Source organism: Dermacentor variabilis, chromosome 4, assembly GCF_050947875.1.
Source record: "Dermacentor variabilis isolate Ectoservices chromosome 4, ASM5094787v1, whole genome shotgun sequence".
NCBI classification, from domain to species: Eukaryota; Metazoa; Arthropoda; class Arachnida; order Ixodida; family Ixodidae; genus Dermacentor; species Dermacentor variabilis.
In genome coordinates this window covers 40,906,944-40,933,264 of record NC_134571.1, presented here as the reverse complement: position 1 = coordinate 40,933,264, position 26,321 = coordinate 40,906,944, and the positions used below count along the sequence as shown (strand labels likewise).

The 26,321-nt window shown below is 48.0% G+C and overlaps 1 protein-coding gene across 1 annotated transcript in view; it reads right to left on the bottom strand.

Annotated features, from left to right (window-relative positions):
- Positions 1–24,951, bottom strand: part of LOC142578990 (uncharacterized) — a 230,833-nt gene extending 205,882 nt beyond the window's left edge. Inside the window, exon 1 of the mRNA XM_075688754.1 lies at positions 24,440–24,951. The gene's annotated coding sequence lies outside the window, so the exon portion shown is untranslated. The remainder of the gene's footprint in view (positions 1–24,439) is intronic.
- Between the last annotated feature and the right edge of the window lie 1,370 nt (positions 24,952–26,321).

Here is a 26,321-nt window from a genome sequence, read left to right as displayed (position 1 = left end):
CACCTTCGGAATTTACCTGTGGTCTCCGATTCCCACTGTTTTAGCACGTTATGACTTACGCTCTCCCTACCGAAAAATCGGTGTTGATATGCTTCTAGGTTTCAACACCACACATAATTTCTCCATGAAAAATGGCACGAAGTAGCTGTAATATAGAGTTCTACCTAAAGACACTATGAGATCTAACCCATGGTGGCTGACCCCTGGATGGTTCCACCTTGAAAAATGAAACCAGTTGTGAAAGGCTCTATTGACTTCCAGCTATAAACAGCATCAGAAACAATCTGGGAAAGTTTGAAATGTTGCTGTGGCGGACTGTTGTCTCGTCAGAATGTCCCCATCAAGGAAACACGCGGGAGCAGATCGATACCTCTTTTTTTTTTCTAACAGAACTGTTCTTGTTGTGGTGTGTGTGTGTGTGTGTGTGTGTGTGTGTGTGTGTGTGTGTGTGTGTGTGTGTGTGTGTGTGTGTGTGTGTGTGTGTGTGTGTGTGTGTGTGTGTGTGTGTGTGTGTGTGTGTGTGTGTGTGTGTGTGTGTGTGTGTGTGTGTGTGTGTGTGTGTGTGTGTGTGTGTGTGTGTGTGTTTAGTCTTCATGGGGCAACTATGGCCGCAGACATATCCAGATGTCTCCTGACGAACCAAAGCGCAACAGTCAAGCTCCCAGTATGATTTTTACGGGAATACTTCAACGTGGACAACACATATCACCGTTTGCACTCCATTCTCTCTTTGGGAACCACGCGCCAGTTGAACGACGCCATTCTCTGTTATTTTCCTTTTAATTTTTTTTCACGTATAAAAAGGTCGCGAGTATGCAAGGAAGCATTTCGCTGTGCTGTAAACATTGAGCAGCACACCATGCAGAATCACGCATCCGTCTATCTGTACAGCGTCCTTCGCGCACGCGATGTTTCGGTTTGTGGTTGCATAACTAACTAGGTTAGTTATCCAGTTTCGCGCTTACACGCTGTCCTTCGACATGTGGTATACAGTGTCCCCGTCCCCCACCAATCGATCGCGTGTCTCCCATAACGAAAACATGCAGGTGGCGTGGCACTCAGATCAGTGGCATGGTTTGCTGTCAAGCGAACACGCATTATGCGCCCAAGGAACGCCCGCGTACTTTTCCCGCGCGACGAGACCGAAGAGGGAGAGAATATAAATAAAAGATAATTCGTGACGGAGTAGGCAGCAAACATAGCCCCGCGGACATGTTTACTGCTATACTGCGTTTTCTGCTTTAATGCGCCTGCGCAAATACTCGCCCCGTTGATTGAGCACTCGTGTCCGCGAATGTTGACTTCCTTTAACACTCGTGTTTGCCCATGCTCGTCGGCGCTCAGTACAGCACTCACAACTTGCGTTTCGTGACACTCGCAATGCGTGCACTCTCGTGGAAATTAATTCGCGTTCGAGCTGACACACGCCGGCGTTCACTGCTGAGAGAGAGAGAGAGAGAGAAACGGGATGGGAAAGGCAGGGAGGTTCACCGGATAAGATTCTGATGGAAGTGTCTATATAGTGCGTGTTTGATTAATGTGTCTATAGCGTAATTGTAGCATAGCTATTGTAACTGACGTGCTTAACGTTCCCTGGGACACGAGTTTAATAGTACATCTCTAACGTCTATGTAGAGTGACTGAATACAACTTTTACACAGCGTGTATGATGCGCGAAATGTCCACAGGTTGTCCATTGATTATCTGTGACCTTGTGTGGGCTGTGGCGTGATCTAAGGCCCCGATTTCGTAGAATATCCACTAACAAATCCTATAATTTATGCCCTTGCATGCGTAATCAACTGCTAAATTTAATGAGACTCCACATAATGTGAGATACAAAGGAGAGAGTCTACATGGAGCCGGAAGTGCGCTACTGGTCTATCAGTATAGCAATCTACAAGTAGTTTACAGTACGACGCCTACAAGTAATCTATACATAAGCTGACCAAATCTGCATTTCGCAAGGGACTCGGCGCCCTTTGTCTGTCGCCCGCTTCCGCTGCGCTGCACGCATTTACCGGCACGGACCGCTGGCGCACGCGGCACACACGCTTAAGTGTTTGCTACAAGTGACACTGGCGCGCGCGCGCACTTCGCCGAGGGATCGATGTGAGCGCGGGCGCCAAGCAGAAGAATGCGTGGACAGACGGTGAAGAACACACGCTCGCCCGCACACACGGGGGGAACTGACGGCCCACTCTCGCACTCGCGCATATATGCGTATACGTACGGCCGTCGAACTCGAAAATAGATCGCGCCGCAATCGATCCCTCTCCTCTTGCCGCCGCTTCCGAGTGTATACAGGGAGACGGTGTCTCCGATCGACGCTCTGTAATGCAGCGTGCATTTTCGGTTCTCGTGTGAGTTGCGCGAATTGACGCAAATGGCGAGCGGCCATCTCTATTCCCTTGCCCGCGCATATATACGGTGTTTCCTGTTGCGTCTCATCCTCGCGGGTGGGAATGACGGTGCTTGTTTGCGAAGGGCCGATTTGGCAGTGGTCCTGCTACCGGCCGCAACCGCGGCGCGAACTCGTCGCTCAGAGTTCAACTGCAAGGGCTCCCTTTAGGGAGCCTATACAGTAACTCTATATCATCGCCGAGTACTTTACTCTGCCTGCTGGCAGGAATGCATTAGGACTGCCCCGTTTTTGTGGTCGGGGCGACCCCGACCACGCGACCATCGGAGCATGAAGCATGCACGCTGCCGTGGACAGATACAGTTTTCGTCCCATTTATTTGTATGTCCTCTCTGTGCATGTGTGTTCTTTTTTTTCCTTCTCCACTCGTACACCGCCGAATATGGCGTGTTCGAAGAAGGAGACAACAGCAACGGCATTAAAAAAATAATAATAACGATAGGAAGAAAAGTCCTTGGACACGTGACAATGGCTTATCTCACTGCCCTCTGTCCATGCGGCGGTGCTCGGTGGCGCGAGCCTGATTTATTCGAGCGAATTGAATACGAATGTGGGCGCCGATGTTCGTACGTTGGCCTAGTTTAGGCAACGCTAAATCTGCAGAAACAAACAGGTGCAAGGTTTTTCCCGGCAGAGCCAATCTGAAGCACTACATAAAGTGCCATAAAATATATGCAGAGAAAGAAGGAAACCATAAGTGGAATGGGAGTTACCAATACTTGCTGTTTGCGTCGATGACACCACGTACAATCTGTACAAATTATAGGCAATATTTCAGTTCTTCTACCGGTCTAGTGATGAGATAGCTCGGGTCACATTTAGCCAAGAAGTCGCAACATCTGCGCTGTAAAGAAATAAACTACCAAAAAGAAAGGTTCCCCGATTTGCATAGATGATGATGATGAGAGAGAGAGAGAGGGCGAAAGGCAGGGAGGTTAACCAGAGGTGGGTTTCTGGTTTGCTACCCTGCCCTGGGGTGGGGGATATGGGGGTTGTAAAGACGAGAAAGCGTGAGAGGAGAAAAAAAAAGAAAGAAAAAAAAAGAAAATGAAACAGGTAACAGAAAAGGCGTCTCAGTCACAGGCGTTCGCACAGGCCGGTCGATCTCAAGAAGCGCAGTAGCGCTTGCACGGCCTTCTGATGCGCATACCTCCATCTTACGAGTCAGGGATGCCTTACACCAACAGAAGATCGGATACGCCGGTGTGCCTTCGCTCTTTCTGCGCGCGCAATGGCACAGAAACAGTAGAGCGCGTTTTAAGCAACTATTGCAGTTCTTAGTTGCTAAGAACACGCGTTTCTGTTTGCCTGCCTAGCGCGCGAAGAAACATCAATGGCTTAGCAACATATCCGAAATTCTCTTAGTGTCATTCTTGTCTTAAACAGCCCATCCCAAATTACAGGCCGTAGCTCAATATCTCTACATCGCGCGCGTCCCGTTTTCTTTTCTTTTTCTTTTTAGTATATCCTTTAAACCGTGTTGAAGGCACATTCTCGTTCGCGCGCAGCGCGTCTCACTGCTCAGTGAAACGGGGAGGACAAGAGCAAGATAAAAGACGCAGGCAAAAAATATAATGCAAACAACGCACGGCATGGAACGGCAAAAATGAAGGGCTAGCTAAGGCAGGGAAAAAGAAACGAAGCACGAAAAAGTAACGTATAAGGAAACACACACAGACGCACGGAACGCGGAATTCGGTCAACGCTGCCGACGAGAGCGGTGCTGCGGCGCGCGAACGTCGTCGCGAACAGCCTGGCGCGCTGGCAACGGCCAGGCGCGTGCTCGCGAGTGTGCCCGCGTCATACACGCGGGCGCAAGGCAGATTATACGCGCTTTTTTTTTTTTCACGGCCGCGTCGCAGAGCGTTCGCGAGCGCGCGGCTGTTAGCGGCAACGGCGGCAGCCGTGACCCACGCTCCACGTATGTGTGTGTGTGTGTGCGCGCGCGCCGCGACGTATATACCGTGAGCCGTGACCAATTTTGCGCCCCAGTGACCATTAGGCCTCCCTGCTCTTTCCTCCCACCGCGGCGCGCCTACGTTCGCCGCCGCCGCTATGTAACAGCTCGACGGCCGAGGCCAGGGACGGGATCGAGGAGAAAGAAAGAAGGCAGAAACACGGCACGCGAGGAAACGAGAACGGGTTGCCATTTGTGCCGAGAGGAAGAGCGAGGAAGAGCGCGGCCACGCTACACGGCGACAGTTCCCTCTTTTTGGTTACCGAGGCGACTTAGTCTGGTTAGAGGGGCGCGTGCGGGAATTCGGGCAAGCCGTCGCCGCGATAACGCACTCGAGGAACCACCCGTTAGGTGGCAGATTAACTCGACGCATAAAACGCGGTTCTCTTGGACAAAGGTACCGCGCGGCTGACCCCATGCGGCGGCCCCCGCATAGCTAAATCCTCTATCTGAGACCCACTGCGAAGTGAATGTACAGGTATACAGGTGCGATCGCTTGGGCTGGCGCGCCAACGGGTTCACTTGCAGCTTCACCCTGTTTTCAGGAAGGAAGCAGGAACTCTTTCGGCTGCCGGAACATAACGGCTGCGCGATTTAAACGGCACGCCGAGAGAATGAGCCGGGACGGCGAGTTTGTTTACGCTATCCGTGAGCAGCCAACGCGCGCCCGCAACGAGCTTCGATGCGCCATTTCCTTTATTGCGAAACTATCCAGTGCCCTCATAAACATTCGTGGCTCGAAAAACTTGCAAGCACAAAGAGCCCTGTCAAGGCTAAGTGAGAGGACCAATTGCGCTATCGCGAATGGCTGCAAGTATAAACTGAAGTACTCCACTGCTGCCGGTTGAGTTTACCGTAGCGCTTTTCTTTTCTCTCTCTCTCTCCCTCTTTTTTTTATTCATTGCCCCGTGTTAGTACGTCGAGCTATCTCTTTGCTTTTCTAGCGTTTGAGCCTGATGAGTTAGGTTGGGCGATTCCGGTGACGCATTGCTGCAGTCTCTGCAACGTCGCGATCAGAAACGCGGTGGGTATGTGCAGAAACTTGGGTGTACGCCTGTATGCATGCAACCTTCGTCGATGTATAAGCGTTCGCTCCCCTGTCCGTCACGCGACTACGCGGTCTACCTGTGCACGCAAAATATTCCTTAGTATTACTAGATCCCACATGGAAGTCAATAAGAGCGTCCTCCTTGTGTTCTGCCAGTGCGGCTTAATAACTACCATCTAACGGTGATCACGAAAGAAGGAAATCACGGCTAGTCTGACCATATCTAAACCCGCAGGCGCGCAACAACTGACTATTACCTTACATTCGTTCACTGGAAAACAGGACATGATTGTCTTTTGTTTTCGTTTCTTGTTTTCCTGAAGGAAAAAAGAACGGGACAGGCGGGCTTGTATTCAGAAAACAGCTCCTATCGCTATAGAGTTGTTTGCACAAACAAATTTCGGCAAATCCTGATACAAGACATGTAATTATAGAGAAGGTGGCCGGCCATCGGTAGATAGTACTTGCGCTCGAAAAGGCTCGTGAATTAGGCCACTGGTGGACACGGTGAGCCACTATATTCAAAAGAGAACGTCATATTTCCGGGTTTCACAGCCCGCAATTTTTCTTGTTCCAGCGCTGAAGCAAGGAAGTTTCCACAGGGGGCATTTCTGCACCCGATAATCGTTCAAGTTAGAAGCAAGCGTGCTTTACTTCCGTCTCATTTACGGGAATCGCTGTTTTAAATAAGCGCTTCCTTTTCATGATTCGTGCAGAGTGTACACACGTAAAGTGAATCTACCGCGTTTTTGTTTGGAGTGTAGTGAATCTCGCGCTGCCGCTGCTGCTGCACAGCTCTCTCCTTTTGTTAGGACTCAGCACTTATTGGAATGGCTGATAGTCCTGCATGTGATGCTTGCGGATGCGAGGAGAACACTGACCACTTATTGTGCCACTGCTTTCAATTTCAAGCACAAGGACAATCTTTGTCCAGTACATTGAGGAAATCAGATGATCGTCCTCTGAGTGAACGTACAGTCCTATAGAGCACCGTCCCCACCGATCATCGGCTCAGGAGGCAGGAATGGCACTTTTGTGCTTTCTCAGAACGTCTGGTTTGCGCGAGGGACTCGAGTACTGTCCGTGCACGTCTTTATACCCTCGCTCACTCTCTCTTCTCTCTCTCTTTCCCTTCTCCCTTCCCCCAGGGTAGGGTAGCCAACAGACTCTTGACTCGCTAACATCCCTGCCTTCTCTCTCTCTCTCTCTCTCTCTCTCTCTCTCTCTCTCTCTCTCTCTCTCTCTCTCTCTCTCTCTCTCTCTCTCTCTCTCTCTCCACGCTGATGGTTGCGTACGCGCTTTTTCGCGGACACCCAACACAGGGTCGCACGTGATTCTCGCTCAGAAACGCAGTCGTCCTTCGCTCGCGCGCCGCGCCAGCCGCGAGCGTTGGCGGTCGCGTAGGAAGGCGAAGGTCGCTTGGCTTGGGCGATTCGCCCCCAAGGAGATGCACTCCAAAAGTGGCGATCAAAGCCGCCTCAGCATAGTTGTCGTATAGGCGAAAAGGTGCAAGCCTGTTTGTCTTGTACGACATCAATTTGTCCTTACTTGTCGTTAGCAAGCCCGTTTTCACATTCCGAAGGGTAGATAACACAGACATAACACAGCACCGTGTGGTATGTCTGATTTATTACTTACCACGAGGTGGCGAGTTCGATACCCGGCCGCGAGATCACGTTCCAACTGCGGGAGCAAAGAGCGCTCGTCCACCAAGCTTTTGGTACGACGTAGTGAAACCTAGGAGGTCGAATTCAGTCTGGAATATCTTCACCACAGCAGTGTCTGTCGCAGCCATCGTGCTGTTTTCGTTTGTTCAAGCCGATCAGTCAATATCAATCAGTCACCTTTGCGCAACCTGCTGGGAAACTTGTAAAAAGCAGCCGGCTTCAATCTCGAAGATACTAGTAAGGGAGAAAAAGAGAAGAAAGGCAGGGAGGTTAGCCTGATTGGAGATGGTTTGCTATACCCTAAGCATGAAGAGGGGACGGAAAAGAAAAATCTAGAAAGAGGATTCGGGTGATGCGCGCGCATGCGCAAGAGAGATAGCGGCACTTCCTTCGAAGCAGATGACGAACAGTGTGCATGACCGCGAAGTCCGCAAGATGTCTATTTTTCTTTATGCCGTAATTCTTTTCGATGAACTTGTCAACACCTTGCGAATGTTTTGCACGATTACTCTGGAGTCCGCGGCCAGTGCGCAAGGAACGCGCACGAACGGAGAGCAAGAATTACGTACCTTATTGTGGTGAATATCGAATGTGAAGCAGCGTCGCTTCTCGTTTCTTAAATCTATATTTGCCAAAAAGCCCGGCTCCGAATTCAGAAAGCTTTTCGTTCGAAAGTGCTGTTTGCAATTAACCAGCCGCCTTCGCTAATGACATGTCCAACATCGCGATTGGCCGCCATGAGCTCTTAGGGTATACAGCTTTAGCGTAAGAACCTTTCTTGTGCGCGCATGAATATGGGCCCGGAGAGGAGCGAACCCGCGACCTCGCGCTCAGCAGCACAGCGCAGTAACAACCGAGCCGCCGTGGCGGATACGCTCGCGTTCCCTGCTACGCCTTCTGTTAGGCATAGTTTCCAACACGGCACATGTCGGCAGAGAAAAAGATAAATGTACATACATATCTAGAGAAAGAGAGAGAGAGGAAAGGCACACAAGGGGATTTATTCTCTTAGCTACAGGGAGAGAGAAAGAGAGAGAGAGAGGCCTTACTGCGGCACCCCACGGGGTACAAAGAAGACGGCGGCGGCACATCCGGATGCGAGAGGGCTATATACTGCCGGCCAGGCGCGTAGGCAAGCAAGGGACTCGCTGCTGCTGCACCGGCGGCGTGTGGGCGCGGCGACGAAGCGCGCGGGCCGGCCGGCCGGCCTGGCCACGGCCGACTCCTCTCCCGGAGTGCCGTACCCGACCGGCCGGGTCGCCCAATTGCCTCCTCCTCCTCCTCCTTCTTCGTGTACCCCGCACGGTCATCATTGCCCACACGCCGCGCGATTGCCGACGCGGCGCGACCGCAGACCGCCGCCGCTGCGCGCTCAGTTTAGCTGCTGCTACGCGCTCGAGACGCTATTTGAGACGCGGGCCGTCGCAATGAAAAAGACATTTGGTGGCAGACCGCCCTCCGCCGACGCTTTAGGCTGGTTCCGCCTTTTCGTTTCGTCGTTACGCGGTCGCCTCGTCCTCCATTGTTTAAGCGGACGAACCGCGGAGCTCGCGTGGCTCGTCTAAGAGCCTGCTCCCCCCCCCTAGCCTTCCCTATTACACACACACACACACACACACACACACACGCTTCCTGCGCACCACGGCGATGTCGCGGTCACGAACTCCTCTTCGCTGGTTACGTGCAGCAAAAATAAGTAGAAAAGTTGAAGCGCGGTGCAGACAGACACGCCCGTAAATGCCCGGTTCTTGATGAGATGACCACAGGTGCCGAACTGCGTATACGATGATACACGAAGAAAAAGAAATAGAAAAAAAAAGCGCTGGTGATCGTCCGCGCTTTGTTTTCGCCTAATGCGTCGCGACGGAGTTTCAAGCTGCGTACATACAATACATACCGCATCGTCACTGCCCGCCCGCGTCTTTTGGTCCCAAGACGTGGCGGCTCAGTTCTGTGCCGGTCTTGTGGAGGCGAGATAGCCCTTTCTTGCGGTCTTATATACGATCCCAGCGGTTAAGCATATATATATATATATATATATATATATATATATATATATATATATATATATATATAAGCGGAGGATTTTAGTCGTGCCAAAACGAACGGATCAGCAAATGTTCTCACGAAGCCGCAATTTCTGTAGAATCAATGGCGCTACGAATACACAAAGTATGTAGTAGAAACGCATAAGTTTGCATGAGACATCAATCGGTTTGCAATGAACTCGCTAAAACAGCTTACTTAAAATGTCTCAACTGTCGGTAAGGTTTACCCAGATGTACACAGAAAGGGATACCACTCTTAAACTATTACGAAAACTTTTTATGGTGTACGCCCGTGGAGGACGTTCACTGCTTCATCCGCCTCCGTGTCAACGTTCTAGGAACAAATTGAATATAACGTACAGGCGGTATGTGCGCTTCTTTCTCTCTCCTTCTTTCTTTCTTGTTCTTTCTTTTGCTTTTCAGCAAGACAAGTCTACCGTCGAATTTATCATAGCAAAGCAGCAGAGACCACGCACTACGTGTCTTTTCGCGCCACATTTCTTAAACATTATTCCCTCATTTGCATAAACACGCACATAACTCACAGCGCGAAAGAAACATCGTTCAATGCTGTGGGCGTTTCTCGCGCTCTGCTTTAGCTCTTTTCAACACGCGCGGTTCTCTATGTTAGTAATAGTCAAGCAAAACCAACAAGCTCAATCTTCCACGCAGTTAAGTGTGACGTATTGGGCCACGCCGGTATACAACACGCCATTTCTTGTCGCGAAAGTTTTCAGCCGACAGCAACGACCACTAAAAGCAATAAACAAAATGGTGAAATTTCGCGTCATAAATTACTAGGGCAAAAAAAGAAAAAGAAAAGGTACACACGCTTCCTCAAAACATGTCAGCCGTAGATGCCCCAACTGTTTCGCATACGTTTCATGCCTGCCTGGACACTCAAGCAAGAGATGACGTTGCACGCATATGTAACTCCAATCACATTTTTTTTTTTTTTCGCTGAACGCGAACAGCGTGTTCCGGCTTGCAAAGTCCGGTGTTTACAACTCACTGTGAGCTGGAAAAAGTGTACTGTTCCACATGCGGCGCTAAACGGACAGTGTTTCGTTCGTCGCGCAGACTACAAATAGCTGCAGCAGTCGAACTCGGATATATCGAACCTACATATAACGAATTATTGTGTATAACGAAACTCAGTAAAATCCCCACGAAAATTTTTGTATAAAGGTTTTATTTTACATATCAAATTACCTATATACCGAACTTTTTTTGTGATCCCCTTCAAATTTGATATATCCGAGTTCGACTGTAGTATATTGGCTGTACCTTGAGAGCCGCGCAGCCCGTCACGGGTAAATGTTCTTACCGTATGGTTGTGCATGTAAAGTGTTCCGTACATGATTCACTTCCCCCGACTCCCGCCTTTAGTTAATCCCCCGAGGTGGGGATTAACTTCGTCTCTCAACTCTCGTAGAATTCTCGTGGCAATCAGGCTTGGTATCCAATTGAACCTCATTGAACCTACCGAAGGCAACAAAAGATATGCAGAAAGACAACGAAATTTCAATAAGGACTTTGTAAGAGAAGTCACTGAGTTTATCTGTTATACACACGGTCCGGAGACCTATATATTGATTTGAAATAAAGACGTTCATACCACAGCCACCTATTATTTAAACCTACAATTCACAGAGCATCAGCTTTCTTATTTTTTTTTTTTGCTTCTTTCCTGTCCGCGGCGTAAACTAAGGCGCTGTGCGTTTAGTACGCTGTTCTTTCTTTACAAAATATTGTTTAAACAGTCTAGAGAAAGCTTTATATATTTTACTCAAAGTCCGCAGAATGTCTACAGGACTTCACCCATACAAGTTTCGTCGCCTATAATGTCGACAGCTTTCATAAAAAAAAATGTTTGGACACTTATGAACCACAATTATAGACAGTAAACCGCCTTATAAACCACTAATGTCCATACAAAACAAGTTTTACTTGATGCAGTCGAAACGGCCCATCTATAAGAAAGCAAGACAGTATATTCGATGTCTGTAGGGTACTTAAATCCACTCTCACAGGCGCAACACAGCCTTCGCGCTCGTGGTCATTTTTCTTTGTTCACAATAGTTTGAGAGAAGCTTTAGCAGCATCTATCAATGGTGGACGGCTTGGATCAACAGTATACATCTTATGCAGGCAAAAAAGAAAAAAAAATTGCATAATTGTCAGTATAATAATCGCTTGGTTCTACAGAGCGTTTCTACAAGACACACATCGCATTTTGACACGCGATACGAAAAAAAAAAAAGAGAAAGAAAGCACTCGTGAACTCCTTCACTCGGCCGGCCTTTCAATTAACGGCGCAATTAGGAAACGCGCGAAGCATCGCTTCCGCCGTCCTCGTCTATACGCGCCACATAATACACGCCAAGTTCGGCTCGCGCTGAGCAGGCATCCAAGATGATGACTTTAGCCACAACATCGCAACGCCTTCGCGCGCATCCTCGCCGCAGGGTGGGCGGCAAGAGGAAGGGGGGGAGGGTGCAACTCAAGCGCGCTCGTACTCTATAAAGGGAGGCTCACGCGCGTGGCTGAAGGCACTGCGGCGGCGGCGGCGGCCGAGTGACGTGAATACTAATTTTTCGAGTTAATCGGCGAGAGGCTTTGGCGTCAGCCGACCGCCGCGCGCGCCACCACAAGCCGACGCGGAACCATTTTTCAAGGCGGGCGGACGGACGGGGCGCTCTCCGAAAAGACGCGAGCGAGCTCCTCAGGAACAGCGCCGCCTCCCCTCCCCCCCCCCCCCCCCCCCTCAAGTCCTCTGGCTCTCTCCAAGGAAGCTCCGAACGCGTCCGTCGCCGCAGCTAGAACCAGCGGCCGAACCCGATCAATCACCGCAGGGCAGGAACAGACGAACAACGCCACCGACAAGAAGAAAACTATAGCGCCGGTCTCACCGCTGTATAGCCTGCCGTGCTCATATTCCGCTGCGAGCAATTAGCCAGAGTGCATTATGCCGTATATGTAGGAGCGGCAACGCCGGCGTGGCTCTATCAAAACTGAAGCCGCTCGCGGCATTAGCGTCTCCTCCCGCGCGCACCGCCAAGAGCCGAGGCAACGAAAGATGGGCTCTGTGTAAACCAGTCATCGCGTTCTGCCGGGACGCAGCCTCGCGAAGCTCGCTAAAAGGGCCACTTTATGGCCGGCTGGAGGCTTAAAGCCTCCGCGGGAGCACTTTATATACACTTCCCCAAAAACAAGATTTCTTTTCTTTTTTTTACCGCAGCCCCATGTTTGCCTCTCTTTCTTTCCCCTTAAGATGGAAGATTGCAAAGTTCCACACAGCACTTCTGTTTCGTCCGGTTTTGAGGGAAGTTAGGAGGGTTGTTCGGAGTTTCTGCCTAATAATGAGAATGACCGTGGTAGGTGTTTTCGGACTCGCGGTGCCACGCATCGCCGAAGCCTCGCCACTGGTCAACGTGATGGCATACAGTTCCGGACGCCGGATAAGCTTCGAGAGAACGTCGGGGAGATGTCACGACGCCGCGACGGCATTGAGTTAATATATAGTGGACCGACGAAGTTAAATAAATGAAAGGAAAAGAACTGGAAGAAGTGAAGGCAGGGGCAAAGCCGGAACTCGAAAGAGCGATGCTCTCTGGTGGTCCATTTGCCGGAAGATTTCTGGGCGAAATTAGGGACGCGGTTATAAGCTGCATTATAGCGGCTTATATATTGGCCTGCTAACTTGCTTTGGAGTAGATGTTTAGCGAAGTCAAATAGTTTGAATATTTCTTTTTTCTTTTTTGAAAGTCTTAAAGAGAGAGAGAGAGAGACAAACAAAAGAAAGGCGGGAGGTAAATATAGAAAGTTCGGTTTGCTACCTTGCACGTGGAAAAGTGAAAAGAAAGAAAGCAGAGAGGTAAGTATCGCAACAGAAATCAGCGAGCAAAACTCAGCCGACACACGTCGCTATCACAGCCTGTGTCGCAGGTCCATAGACCGTAGGAGGCAAACTAGCCCTTTGGCTGCCTTTAGCGCGGATGTCCGTTGTGACCACTGTCCAAGTATATTTTGCTCTGACAGTGGCCGGCTGTCCGGTGTCTCTGACACGGTACAGGTAACCTGCGCCTCCTCATTAAATGTTCTGTTAGAGCTAATGTCGTCACTTTCTGTTTACGAAGAGCGAAGCATTGTTAAGCCTGGAAATGACGCACTCTGCCTCTGGTAGGAAAACCTTCTACAATAAAGCAGCTACGAATTTTGCACAGCCACTACTGGGACAAGGTTTAGCAAAATGAAGGTAAAACACGTAGACACTCAAAGATGAGTTGGGATAGCAATAAGCATTCCTGAACACTTCCCATTATCTACCGGTTATTTCACTCACAAAAGTCATCGCTAATTTGAAGGTTTTCTTTTCCTTTTTTCCTTCATTTTCAACGTTTCAAAATTACGAATAATCTTGATCGTAACTTGGGAACCTGTCAGGGGGAAGCAGAAAAAAGTTAAATGTTATGATAAAGAAGAAACCTTATAGCCACTGGGAAAACCAAAATCTATTACGATGAGCCAATACCTTTAAATAATGAGGCAATTATTAATAAGTATCGCAATTTCTGCTATTGCCTTTGTTCTTTCTTTATTATTATTTTTCTAACACATGCACACCAACGTGTTTTTTTTTATATTCGTCTCACCTTCTTGTTACGGACTCTTGGTATTTCAGTGTCGATGCTTTTTCAGTTGTGTCTAATCCCAAAAAGTGCTGCATGACCATGTTGTTTTGTAGCTTTGTGTGCGTTTAAAACTGTACTGACAGTCCACGCGCATTTGCGAAAAGCGCTTTATTTTTGGAATGCTGTTATCACCTCACGATATCGCCTTTTTTTTCAACATTATCATCATCTTTATGTCCCCTGCATGACCGAGTACCTCTACCAGCGATAATCAATTACCCTTTTCTTGCGCTCACGACACCCCACGACTTCCCTCGAGTCCCTTGCGATCAAAATTTGCTCATTTTATAACTCCTTGCTTGCAGACTAGTCGGCGACAAGAATAGTTGCCAACATCCAAGTTAAGTCAACCAAACCCGTCTCCTTATCAACTGTCTCCTGCGATAAAGGTGGCGAGACAGGAGAGGGCTGTCTTAGTGTTTGCCTCTGTACCACAAATTCTGCAACGCTGCGCTGTAGTTTCCCGAATCGGGTCGGCAGTGCAAACGGCAACTACAACGTGATGACAATACCGTCATTGCTATTCAGGAGACGCCACAAAGCGTCGGTACTGGCTGGTAATTGATCGCGTGCTCAAGCCTCGCGTTCTCGGTGCGACTGTCGCCACGCCATGGTGTGAAAACAGCTTTTTCGCTATAGCACGTCACAATGGATTGGCTAGAGCAAGTATGGTAACATGATATCCACGGCGCGAGCAAATACAAACGCAAGGAAAGTCGCAAAGGACGAGCGCGTCGTATACGTTGTGTTGTCTTGTTTGCGCAGGCAATCAAGTTAACGGCATTCTCTCTCTCTCTCTCTCTCTCGAAATGAAAGTTCAATATGCGCTCTACTCTCTTAGCGCTTACAAGAGAGAGAGCGAGATGTGAAATATCAGCGGACTTCAATGATTGCTCTCGCTCATTTACTGCGGCAGCAGCAGGCTCTCACGGCGGACACGACCATCTTCCCACGGACAACTTGACGACCTTTTTTCAGTACCAGAAGCGGATCTTGAAGGCATTGCTTTTCCGTAACTACAGGAGCCGGAAGCAATAAAAAAGCCAGAAATACGCCACGACCGCCATCTTTTAGACATCATCTATCGTATCGCTTCCTGTGGCCTCAGATATACATGCACAGACAACACCGCTCTCAGTCTAAATTAACCCCTTCAGTCCGAGTGTACACCTTTGCGTGCGCTTTTTATTATGAGCCCGCACCAATGTGGGATACATGGTACTTTATTAACGATCGTTTTACTTTACTTGGTGCGGAGAGCACTTGCTCGCAGCGAGTATTTGTCTGTCTCTTATGGTGCCTTGAACTGCCACAAAAACGCACCGCAGCTACCATCGCTGTTACATTTTTTTGCGGTTTCTTTTTACACTCTCTTGCCGCCCCTTCCTTCATGAGCTTTAATTCATTTTCGCGAACTGAATTTATTTTTCCTAAAACAACGCTACGCTCGTAAAATTGTAGAAGGAGCCAGAGCTCGCAAACTATACGAAACATTTCAGCCACCCTAGACCAACTGGACCAGGGGCCCAATAAAGGAGTAATAAGTGTGCGTGTGTGTGTGTGTGTGTTTGTGTGTGTGTGTGTGTGTGTGTGTGTGTGTGTGTGTGTGTGTGTGTGCGTGTGCGTGTGCGTGTGCGTGTGTGTGTGTGTGTGTGTGTGTGTGTGTACAGGGTAGCCAAGGAGATAATCTCTGGTTAGCCTCCCTGTCCTTCCTTTGCGTTTCTCTTTCTCTCTCTGGAGAGCTGAAAGGCTGTCGTGAAGAAATAGCAGATCACAGCAACATCGCAAAAAAAAAAAAGAACAAGAAGCTCGCCCTATATATATATATATATATATATACAGTATATGTACCTATTTCTGTTCTTTATTTATTTTTGTGAAAAAGCGACGCGCCAATTATCATTTTGCATACAGTAAATGACGACTGACTGTCGGAAATTCTAGGTGGGACTCTCTGACGCCTTACCTTGCATAAACTGCTTTTTAAACTCCGAAATATCTGCGCAAGACACCTACAGTTCGAGCACACATCGCGCTTAGGTCGCGTATGAGGAGGAAGTTTCAGGAGTCGAAGGCAAGTCCCTGTGAGGCGTGTCGTCTGGTGGAACAAGTTGGACACAATATGAACGAGAAGAAAACGTAATCGTTGCTGGTCCGATATCCACTATATAGCGAGGCAGCATCGAATGTCTCTGTCACACACATGTCGAACTCGCAGCTCTGGCCTGTGGGTCCGTTTAGGCATCCCGGTCGCTAACGCAGCCCCGCGGGCGGCGCTCTTCCTCGGTTTTAAAATGGAAATTGACAATATCTATGCGGATTCATCGCGTGACACCTCCAAATTTGTCCCCCCGTATCCCTCTACCGTCTGCGCCTCGGCAAAAATACTAAGTGACGGCACTCCCTACGTGTAGTTGAACGGAATAGCTATGTATCTATTTACTATAGTCCAAGAGCGGCGAGTGAATTTCAAATAACAAAAGGAGAGAGACGAAAAAAGTAACGCAGCGTCAAACGCACCGTGTGTTTATATATATATATATATATGCTGCGAATTTCAGTCGCCGACGCCGTTCTCAATGCAAATAGAGATAACAGTGCGGGGCCTACTTCTTTTATTCTATCTGCGAGTACGCATTTTTCTTTTATCGTCGTTGCCTTATCGTGTGTGTAGTAGCTCCTAACTTCTGCACGTCAAAACGTCACGCTTTTATATTAAACGTCACTCAGGACTACTCGCGCGTTAGCATCGCTAGATTCGGTGGGCAGCGAGAACGCGAAGCAAAGAACGGGCACTTCACATCACCGCACGTTAGTCGATACCTCTTTCCTCGCGACTAGCGGAAAAAAAAAACATTCCACCTGTCCAAAAAGTAACCGTTTCCGGGCGAGCGCATTTATCAGCTGTACGTCACTTCAAACGGTAAATGTTCGGTCTACTTTTGAACTGAACAAAAGAAAGGAAGAATCCTTAGCGTTATGAACTACCGCTGTTCGCAAACGTCATGACTCACTCAACGCTATAGTCTCTCAACATTAGTACGGAAATGCGACACGTCATATTACCTTCTTGCTCTCGTGCTGTGCACGAAGTAGGTCGTGCGCCTATACTGCCTTGTCCATGTATGCCTATAATACTCAGCTTCGTGTTCCTTTTTTGTATGCGTGCTGTTATTCGCATTATTTCTTCAGCGTTACACCTATATTAAGGGTGTATGAAATTCGAATATTTCGAATAATGCATCGAGTGCATTTCTATTCGCTTAGTTGCCCGGGCGTTCATTTCTTCTGCTTTCCATCCTTGTACCGGTAGCCCAGGCTTTCGTACTACAGTGCGCAAATTGTGGATATTGGTGCGATGCCGCTATACAATGCTCGCTCGATAGTGAAGCTCTTTTGTTACCAATCTGATGTCATTATGCTATGCTTAGGGGCATCACATTCTGTCGCGAAGATTTCTGTTGGCCATGCTCTCCGTGGCTCTCTCTGTCGACATATATATATATATATATATATATATATATATATATATATATATATATATATATATATATATATATATATATATATATATATATAGTACTTGTCCTTTAGGGTCGACACATAGGAATGTACGTATTTCTGGAAGAAAATTCTTAACAGGCGCAATGGAAGGGTGAAAGGACTAAAAATTATAATGATAATGTTTTGAGCACTGTACCGAAAGATGTAGGAGGCCACAAGTGTCGCTCTGTGCTTAACGTTTCTTCACTAAACTAGTACCGCAAAATTAAGCGTAAGACCGCGCTCGCGCCACTGCGATGTGTCTTAACTGTCTTAATGTAACTATAACTTGAAAAGAAAACTTTAAAAATGTAGACCTATAGGTTACCCCGGAAGCTGACCGATAAACTTCCCCGTTAGGGTTTTAATGCGTTAGTCGCGATTAAACCAATTTCATCGTTTTAATAGGTCGCGCTCAGTCGCGCGACAGTGGGCAAAGCGTGCCCAGATAACATCGTCCTCTCCATGTTTGATTAATCATCTCTGCGGTCGTCGCGCAGCACGTGTCACCTGCGGCGAAGTCGTCCGCCCATTCTGAGAAAAAAAAAAAAAAAAGACAGCGGTGAAACTGGCGTCACGCGTGGCGTTCAAACGGAACAACGCGCATGCAGGCCCATAGGTTAACCGAGCTCGTTGATCTTCTCTCAAGTATCGTAAACTAGCTGTGGGTTATCTGTGCACGCGTACCATTTTAAACTCGTTCGTTTTACTCTCGCCTCGCCGCCTCATATCCGACAAGTTCAGATCGCAACTAGAGAACTGTGAATACCGCGACGCAAGCTCGTTACCTGGATATAACAGCCTTATAAAGAAAACACAGGAGAGTGCAAGGAAGTGCGGGCGTTTCTCTTTCTCGTTTCTTTTTTCTATTTTTTCTCTCGCAATCTATCGAGCAGTCGATTAGTCCACCTATGTCAACTCAGTGCTTCGTTATCGTAATGTCCTGCGCAGAGGAAGCACGAAAGTCTTGCCAGTATTCAGAATATTCGTTATTGTTGAAGTCGTGGTTATTGCTGTTGTTGATCAGCGCAGTATAAATTGAAAGACACGCTATATTACAGCGGGCCACACCAAGAGACAGTTGAGAATAATGCTTTCCCCCGTACAACAGATAAACACATACCAGAGACTCATAAATACATATACTAAGCCTGAGAACTGGTAGCAGCGCCAACGATGACACAATGTTCGACCGGCACAAATTAACGTAGGCCAGCACTGGATCTACCTTGGCCATGTTTCGTATGCCGTCAGAGATGGCATTAAGAGTGACAGACGAGTAAGGGCGTTTTGTAAACCCAACCTATACCGCTAGCCTCGGTTTCAATCTGTACGCGGTCTATTTGCGCAATGCGTAGCTCTGTTTTCTGCGTCGTGCACGTAGAATAACAGAAGTGTGTTAATTATAATCGGTTAAAGACTGCTCATTAGTCGGCTTGCAATTTATAACCGAAGCCCCTGCTGTTATTCTGAAAACAGAGGATCACGCAAGACCACGACGTGTCTCTCGACGGGCCGGTGTATCCATACAAAAAAAAAATATAATAATAATGATAGTAATACCAAACAAGTAAGACAGCAGATACGAAAGAGAACTAATATGGGCACGTTCTGCGAGGCTTGCTGTATAATCCGAGTGCTGCAAGAACAAACAGCTCAAGTACACAAGAGCGAAGGAACATAATCACTTCAGAATCGTGCCCTTTGCGGGCGGCTACTTTGTTAGCACTTTACCTCCCCCTCCCCTTTCTCCCCAGTGTAGGGTAGCCAACCGGATCTTTCTCTCTGGTTAACCTCCCTGCCTTTCCCCTTTCCTCTCTCTCTCTCTCTACTTGCTCAGCAGCTACAGCCGCGCCGTGGACAGCCGCAACGCATTTTTGCAAATGTATTGATAGACTACGAGCGGATTCTTTTCCATTACGGGTTTCAGCAGCGCATTACATGCCGAGAAGTAAACGAAAAAGATAAGAAAATCATTTCATCTCGTCACGCTAACGCTGCTCGGGCAAGAAATGACGAGCGCTCATCTTCAAATTTGCTGCCGAGCAGGGTCCTTGACAATATAGGGACCGCCTGCAAAAAATATATATATATAATAATAATAATAAATGAAACAAAGGAAAACAAACAACGTGATTCCTGCCTTTGTATCGTTCCATATATCCAGCACGGTATAAGCTACTTATTCAAGCGGATGCGTCGTCCTGTATATAGCTGTTGCGCAACCAGCGGCTTTATTTTGCAATAAAGTTTATGAAAAGCGATCCTATAATCGTGCCCGAAATATAGAGAGACCACAAAAGCGAGCAAACTCGCGATGATTTTTCGAATCGACATTTTGAAAACACCAGCGACGTACGCATGTACAGCACCGCGCCTGCTTGAGGTCGCATAATTTCTTTTTTTTTTTTTGACATTTAGGAAGAAAAAGTGAAAATGGAGTGGAGCGACTCCCAACTAACTGCGTTGCAACGTACACACGTAGTTCAGCCGATTTCTTGCTGTTTTTTAAGCATCTGTAATGCGCGTTTAGGCGCATGCCGTCTCCACGACGCGCTGCAAAAAAGAAGTAATAATAATAATAATAATAATAATAATAATAATAATAATAATAATAATAATAATAATAATAATAATAATAATAATAAATGAAAAAAATAAACGGGTCGTAAGCCCTCCGTTCTTCTGCATTAAAACTCGCACCCCGCCTCCTCAAGTGAGTGGAGGAGTTCTATGCATTGCATGTCCACACATCGGGTTTGTTATTCTTACGTTTCTTTCTTTCTTTCTGTCTTTCTTTCTTTCTTTCTTTTTGGGGATGAAGGAATGGAGAAACTATCATCCAGGATACTACACCAAGAAACTGTCCTTTCGTTTGTAAGACTTGTTTTGCGCGCGCGATATCATTGCAGAATGAAAACGTTTGCTCCCGTTATCATTGCTATTTATTTATTTATTTATTTGTTTCCTCTCTGAACTTAACCAGACTGAACGCAAATAAGAGGTCACTTTCACGTAGCTAAACGACCCGAGTCAGACATGCTCGCTCAAAGTCATATTCGTCGGCTGTCTAATCACAGCCAGCAGGAACCTTGCTGCTGTATGTGTAGCGCTAAACTAACTGAGCAATTTCAGTGTGACGAACTGTTATTACGATACGTAGCCGGCTTTCAGCGAATAACGTGTATATAGTCTCGATAAATACTACGATATTTCTACTTTAATGCAAGGCTACCTCGAATGGAAACTTTATGTCGCCATGTCTTGTAGAAACATCACCGCCGTTCGGCGTTGTCTCGGTAGGGCTAGACCTGAGAAAAGCGTGGGACGTCTGTTTCTATTCAGACGCGTATAGTTGATCGAAGAGAAGGAAGAGAAGGCAGGAGCGTTTTTGTTTTGTGACCTTCTAGGAGACATTTTTTTTTTGTACGAGCTTCAGAACTCATGTCACCGTTGCCGTTGTTCCCCTCTCTTCTTCGCTGCAACATCTGCGTCTTTTCGTGCGCACCTGCAAAAATCAGGGGATTGGCCCGCGCCTACTACTGGTGCACGACATCTGCTGAATTGAATATCTGCATCACGGGAAAATATACACAGATAATAAAAAGAGAAATCTAGGCCATGGCTATATGCCCCTATGTCTATATGTGTGACATATATGTCCCGTATGTCTATGTGGCATATGTCTAGATGGCTTATGTATTATACGACATATGTGCCACATGTCTACGACATATGTCCCACATATCTATATGTATATATTTATTTTACGAAAACAACCATTTGTTTTCCTCCCTACGTATATAGGCAATTTTTTTTAGCTGCACGAAATATTTAAAAATTGCCCATGGTAGAGAGCCCAATTCTTACCCTTGGTCTAAATTACTCCATGAGGCGGCCATTACCTTACGACAAATCAAAATGCTTAATTTAATAATTAACATAATTGCGCTAGTTCACTTTTTAATTATTTAATTTACAGCACATACTTCAACCTACGAATTATGGACGGTGAGTTCGCAAAACGTATCCACTTGGAACAAATTCTCAGGACTGCACCAGTTTTGAGACTGTAATTTTCAAAGTGTCTGGCGAAATGTGTTGGCGTTCCAGTTACATTATTTAGGAAAACGGTGTTTTACGCATTGAAGCGCAAAAGTAACTGGAACACCATTGTATCACGTAGGACAGTTGGAAAATTAATACCTCGAAGATGGTGCAGTCAAGAGAAATCGTTCCAAGTGGATACACCTTGCGAACTCACTATATGCAGTGCGTAGATTAAAACATGTGCAGTAAAATAATAATTTGAAATATTAATTAGCATAATTACGATATTGTTCAATTAAGAAGTTTGGTTTCTAGTACAAGTGAGGGCTGCCTTATCGTGTAATATAGATAAAGCATTAGAATTGTACTATCGGCCACAGGCAATTATTAAAGGTAAATAAAAACAAAAATTATAACACACACTGTATATGGTACTGTGTTGTCCCTGTCTTCTGTCCTTATATTCAGCTATCGCATTTTTTAATGAAAGTAGACGCGTTATGAACCATTAAGATATGTATATACCATCGACTATGGATGAAAGCAGATAGACAACGAAGACGAAAAGTAGCATTGCAAACTTATAAAATTGGATATGGGCGGCACAATGAACGGACAGCACACGGTGTGCATACAGCCCTCTCTTAATGTATCCGCACAATTTAGAGCTGAACCAGACACTCGTAGTGCTATTCCTGCGGTGGTGCTCTCGTTGTAGAGGACTAAGCACCGGCACTCCGGATCTGGAGAGTGCTGGCTGGTCTAGTTTTATCACTTTTCGAAGGCCAGAGCTATAACACGGCTCTGCAGGGTCAAACGGCCTGGAATCTTTTGAAAGGAACTGCACCGTGTTTGTGCACAGAATAGCCTCTGCGCGCGTCTTAAAACATTTTAATACCGAAACGAAGGGCTTCCCGCTTTAGCGCGACAACCAGTAAGGAGATGTAACCAGTAACGCTTGAAATAGTTGGGACATTCACTGCCACCTTGACGGAGACAAATCTCTCGTGCTGATGGCGGCGGGACATTGGATTACTTGCGAGTATTTTCTTTTTTTTTTCTTTAATAGCGATCGTTCTTTTTAACTAGCAGGCGCAGCCGCCTGCGCTTTCGCGATTTACACAGCCGACGCCAAACCCCACTGGACCCCCAAACAGATTCGCCAGACCCGTTCCAGCCGGTCTCGGAGGCCCAACTCCAGTGTTCGATGTGTCGGGCATCAGCTGGCTCAATCGCATACGAACGACCAAACTGGCAGCGCAGCTAAGTGGCCGCCACGGTCGGCGGCCAACGCACCTTGTTCGTCCCTTGGGACGAGACAAGGGGAGGGACGTTGGGTCGACGCTCTCGCACAAACTATTGAATGCACTCGTTTTCGCTCGCTGCGTATACAATGATAAAAGTAATGAGATTAAACATGCAGCGCGTAGCCCGTCGCTTATAGCTGCCGCTCTAGTTTGGCTCACCCCTGGCCAATTACAGAAGTCGCTCTTGCATAACGCCTCGGGCGGCCCCGCGAAATCCGCGGCGTCGTTCTGTGAATAGGTTTGCTGAACCGAAGAAGCCCGGGGGACGCGGGCTTTCGAGTTTAATTAAGACTCGCTCCTGCTGCTTCGCCGGTGGTGCGTGTTTGAAGTAAACTCGCCAGCGGCAAGAAAGCTACGCGCTCGAGCTCTTGCGAAAGGTAACGATATCTTCGGTGTGGCACGGGCTCCTGGGTATTTTGTCCGCCCAAGCGAACATTCCGTTTGATTACAAAGCTACCGAGTTGGCTTTCTCTTTTCACCCCGCTGAGGGTGCAAGCGTATAAGCTCGGACTGTACTCCTTGTCTTCGGTGTCTCGTTAAAAACAGCTGTCGCGCCGCCGCACTCTCGTGTTCTATGTCTTGTGCTTTCATCAATAGCTGGTCGACATCCGGCCAATATTGACCGACATCGGGTATATTCGGCACAGTGTAGCGTCTATTGAGGAACGGAGGTTGCGCGACATCAGTGTACTATATAATCAGAATGTGAGATGGTAAGTTGCGATTCCAAGGACAATTATCGGGGTTATTGACCCCAAACGGCGCAGTGTCTGTGCTTCGTGTCGCTGCTGTCATACACTGTGACACTCAATTGGGCATGGAAGTTGGTGAATTTCCTCGCTCAGCTATGGCAAACGTTAACAACCAAACCGATTTACTTCACGAACTTTCTCCCAGCCCAATGAAACTGCGAAGCCGCAGTCGCTGTGAAGAGTAGTCGATACCATGTGCCATTCAGAACTCCTCCTGAAGCCGAAATTGAAGGCGGGTTGGGTTTCCCACAGTTTCTTACGCGAGAACGGTGGGTCGGATGACGCGCAACGCGAAACCTTACTCGTGGAGTATAGTCCTTGAGGCTTTATTCTGAAAATTTTAAGCCCACTTTCTTAAGTTTCAGTTTTTGACAGAAAAGCGGCAGCGATGGTCACACGACGAAGTCCCGAATGCATCGATGCTACGTCGAGCGTGATTTGTCCTGTTAACCACATAGGACTTGGCGCTGGAAGACGCGCCTTCACATTTTCAAACGAGGGTATTGGTTAAAAAAAAGATTGCTGTTCCGTCGTTATTGTGCTGCATACTGCTGTGCGAGAGAGCTGACCCAACAGCTATAGGAGACTGTAGGTTCCAGCTACATTGTTTATTTATAAACTTACGAAGTCAAGTTGAATTGTCAGTACCAAATTTCAGACTGTATGACGAAGGGACAAGTTTTCCGGCTAATTTGTTTTATTTAAGTAAAGATTCAGCTCTATGCTGAAGTGTCCACAGCAATTTCATAATTGTTTGGAGAAGGAACAAACTTCCAGCCAATGCAATGTTCCCTTTATTGTGAAGAACTCGGGTTCCCTAAAGAAAAACGTTCACCTTGAACTTCTTTAACGGTTTTCGTTGACGTTCAGAAATAATAGTAGATAGACAAGAACGAGGTAAAAAGAAAAAGATGAAGAAAACGTTTAGTGGCGTCTGCTGCCTGCACTCACCGGAAGATGCGGAGACGACCCGACGAGAAGATGCCGGCGGCGTCCGGGACACTTCGGAAAGCGTCGTAGTACGTCCGGAAATGCACGGAAGATAATCCGAGGAACGGTGGTCGCTGCAGAAAGAGCCGGTGGCAGGAAGAGAGCGCGACCCGTGGGAAAAAAAGACCGACGCCCGGCGTCGTCGACAAGGCGCGTGATCCCGGCACCGGACGGAAACACAACGCCGTCCCGTTGCCAACACCCTCCACCACCTCAGAGTAAGGGGGAGGTCCTTCTCCTGCGTTCGAAACAGCGGATACCACTGGCAGCGGAGGTCACTGGAGACGCGCACAAGCCAACAACATCCTTGCTGGGGACGCTGATCACGCGCGCAGCGCGATCGGACTTCGACGACCGATCCAGCGACGACGGCAGCGCACGACGACCACTTCGATGCGGGCTGCTCCGGCTGCGGACCACATCCACAGAGCTGCGCTGACGGGCGCACTGAGGCCGGCTTCCATTGAGGAGTCGCTCGGCGCATGCGCGTGGCAAGGAGGTTTGAAAAGGAGGAGGAATAGGAGGAGGAGGATAGGCCGAGAGGGAGAGTTCGAACTGCGCACATCCCCCAAACAGAGCGCGAGCGCGCGCGCGAACACGCGCGTGGCGCACAGATTCCTCCTCTCCAGCGCACGTTACCGCCAGCGCGGCGGCACTTTTGTCCGGCGCCCGGATCGCCTGCACCGCTTCTCTCTGGCACATTTCGTTTTCTTTGTCTCTTCTTTCGATGCAGGATCCGCTAAATCTCTTCCCCGCAGCTCCTCCCTCCTGTGCCATCCCTTTTGTTGTTTCTCCTCTCTGCCATCGTACGCTCACTTCTCCCCACCGCTGTACTGCGCTCCCCCCCCCCCCCCCCCGAATTCCCTTCGCTCTTTCATTCGTTCTTTCATTCTTCACGGTGCATGACGTCCCCCCGCCGTCAACCGTCCCGTGTGCGGAGCCCCCTGTTGCCCCGAGGACGCACGTTGAAACGGCCTCAGCGCGGCTAGAAGAGACCTGTTGGGGAATAGCGTGCGGTGTTTTACATCATCGCCACCCCCTCCCTTTCGTCTATATAGGAAAGTTTGCTCCTCGTGAGAACAGCTCGAAGCGAGAAATTAAGAAAGAAAGCCTGCAAGTCCCGTATAATTAAGTCCGTGGATCTTCATTTAGATTATGATTACATTGCATTATGGGGTTTTACGTGCCAAAACCACTTTCTGATTATGAGGCACGCCGTAGTGGAGGAATCCGGAAATTTCGGCCACCTGGGGTTCTTTAACGTGCACCTAAATCTAAGTACACGGGTGTTTTCGCATTTCGCCCCCATCGAAATGCGGCCGCCGTGGCCGATTTAGATTATGATTAGGGTGACGTAGGCAAATCATCTTATCATGGGAACGTACGCCTGTATGTCTCTCACATCCGACAGGTCGATCTTAACAACCCACACAGACGTTCGAAACATTACGCGCGTTAAAAACACGAACGCTGCTGAATAATTCACGAGTAGCTACTCCAAGGAAGATCGAGCAGCTACATCTAACGGAGTCCGACCAATAAAATGTTTTTTTTTAAACATGGAGAGAGAGGGGGAGAGGCAAGGAGGTTTTTGCCAGACACGAGTCGGGTTTGCTACCCTGCAGACGAAGGAAGGGAAGGAGATGTGGGGAGAGTCGCAAATCGCGCACACAAATCAGAGGTGTGAAGCTTGATTGTCGCTGCCTGTACGGCCGATTCGTATAATACAGAAAACGGACCAGCGCACTCTACCGCACACATCCGTCGTTGCTACTGTCCTAGCATATTTTGCTGGAACGGCTGTCGCTGTGACAGAGGGGAAAATGTATGAAACAAGAGACAG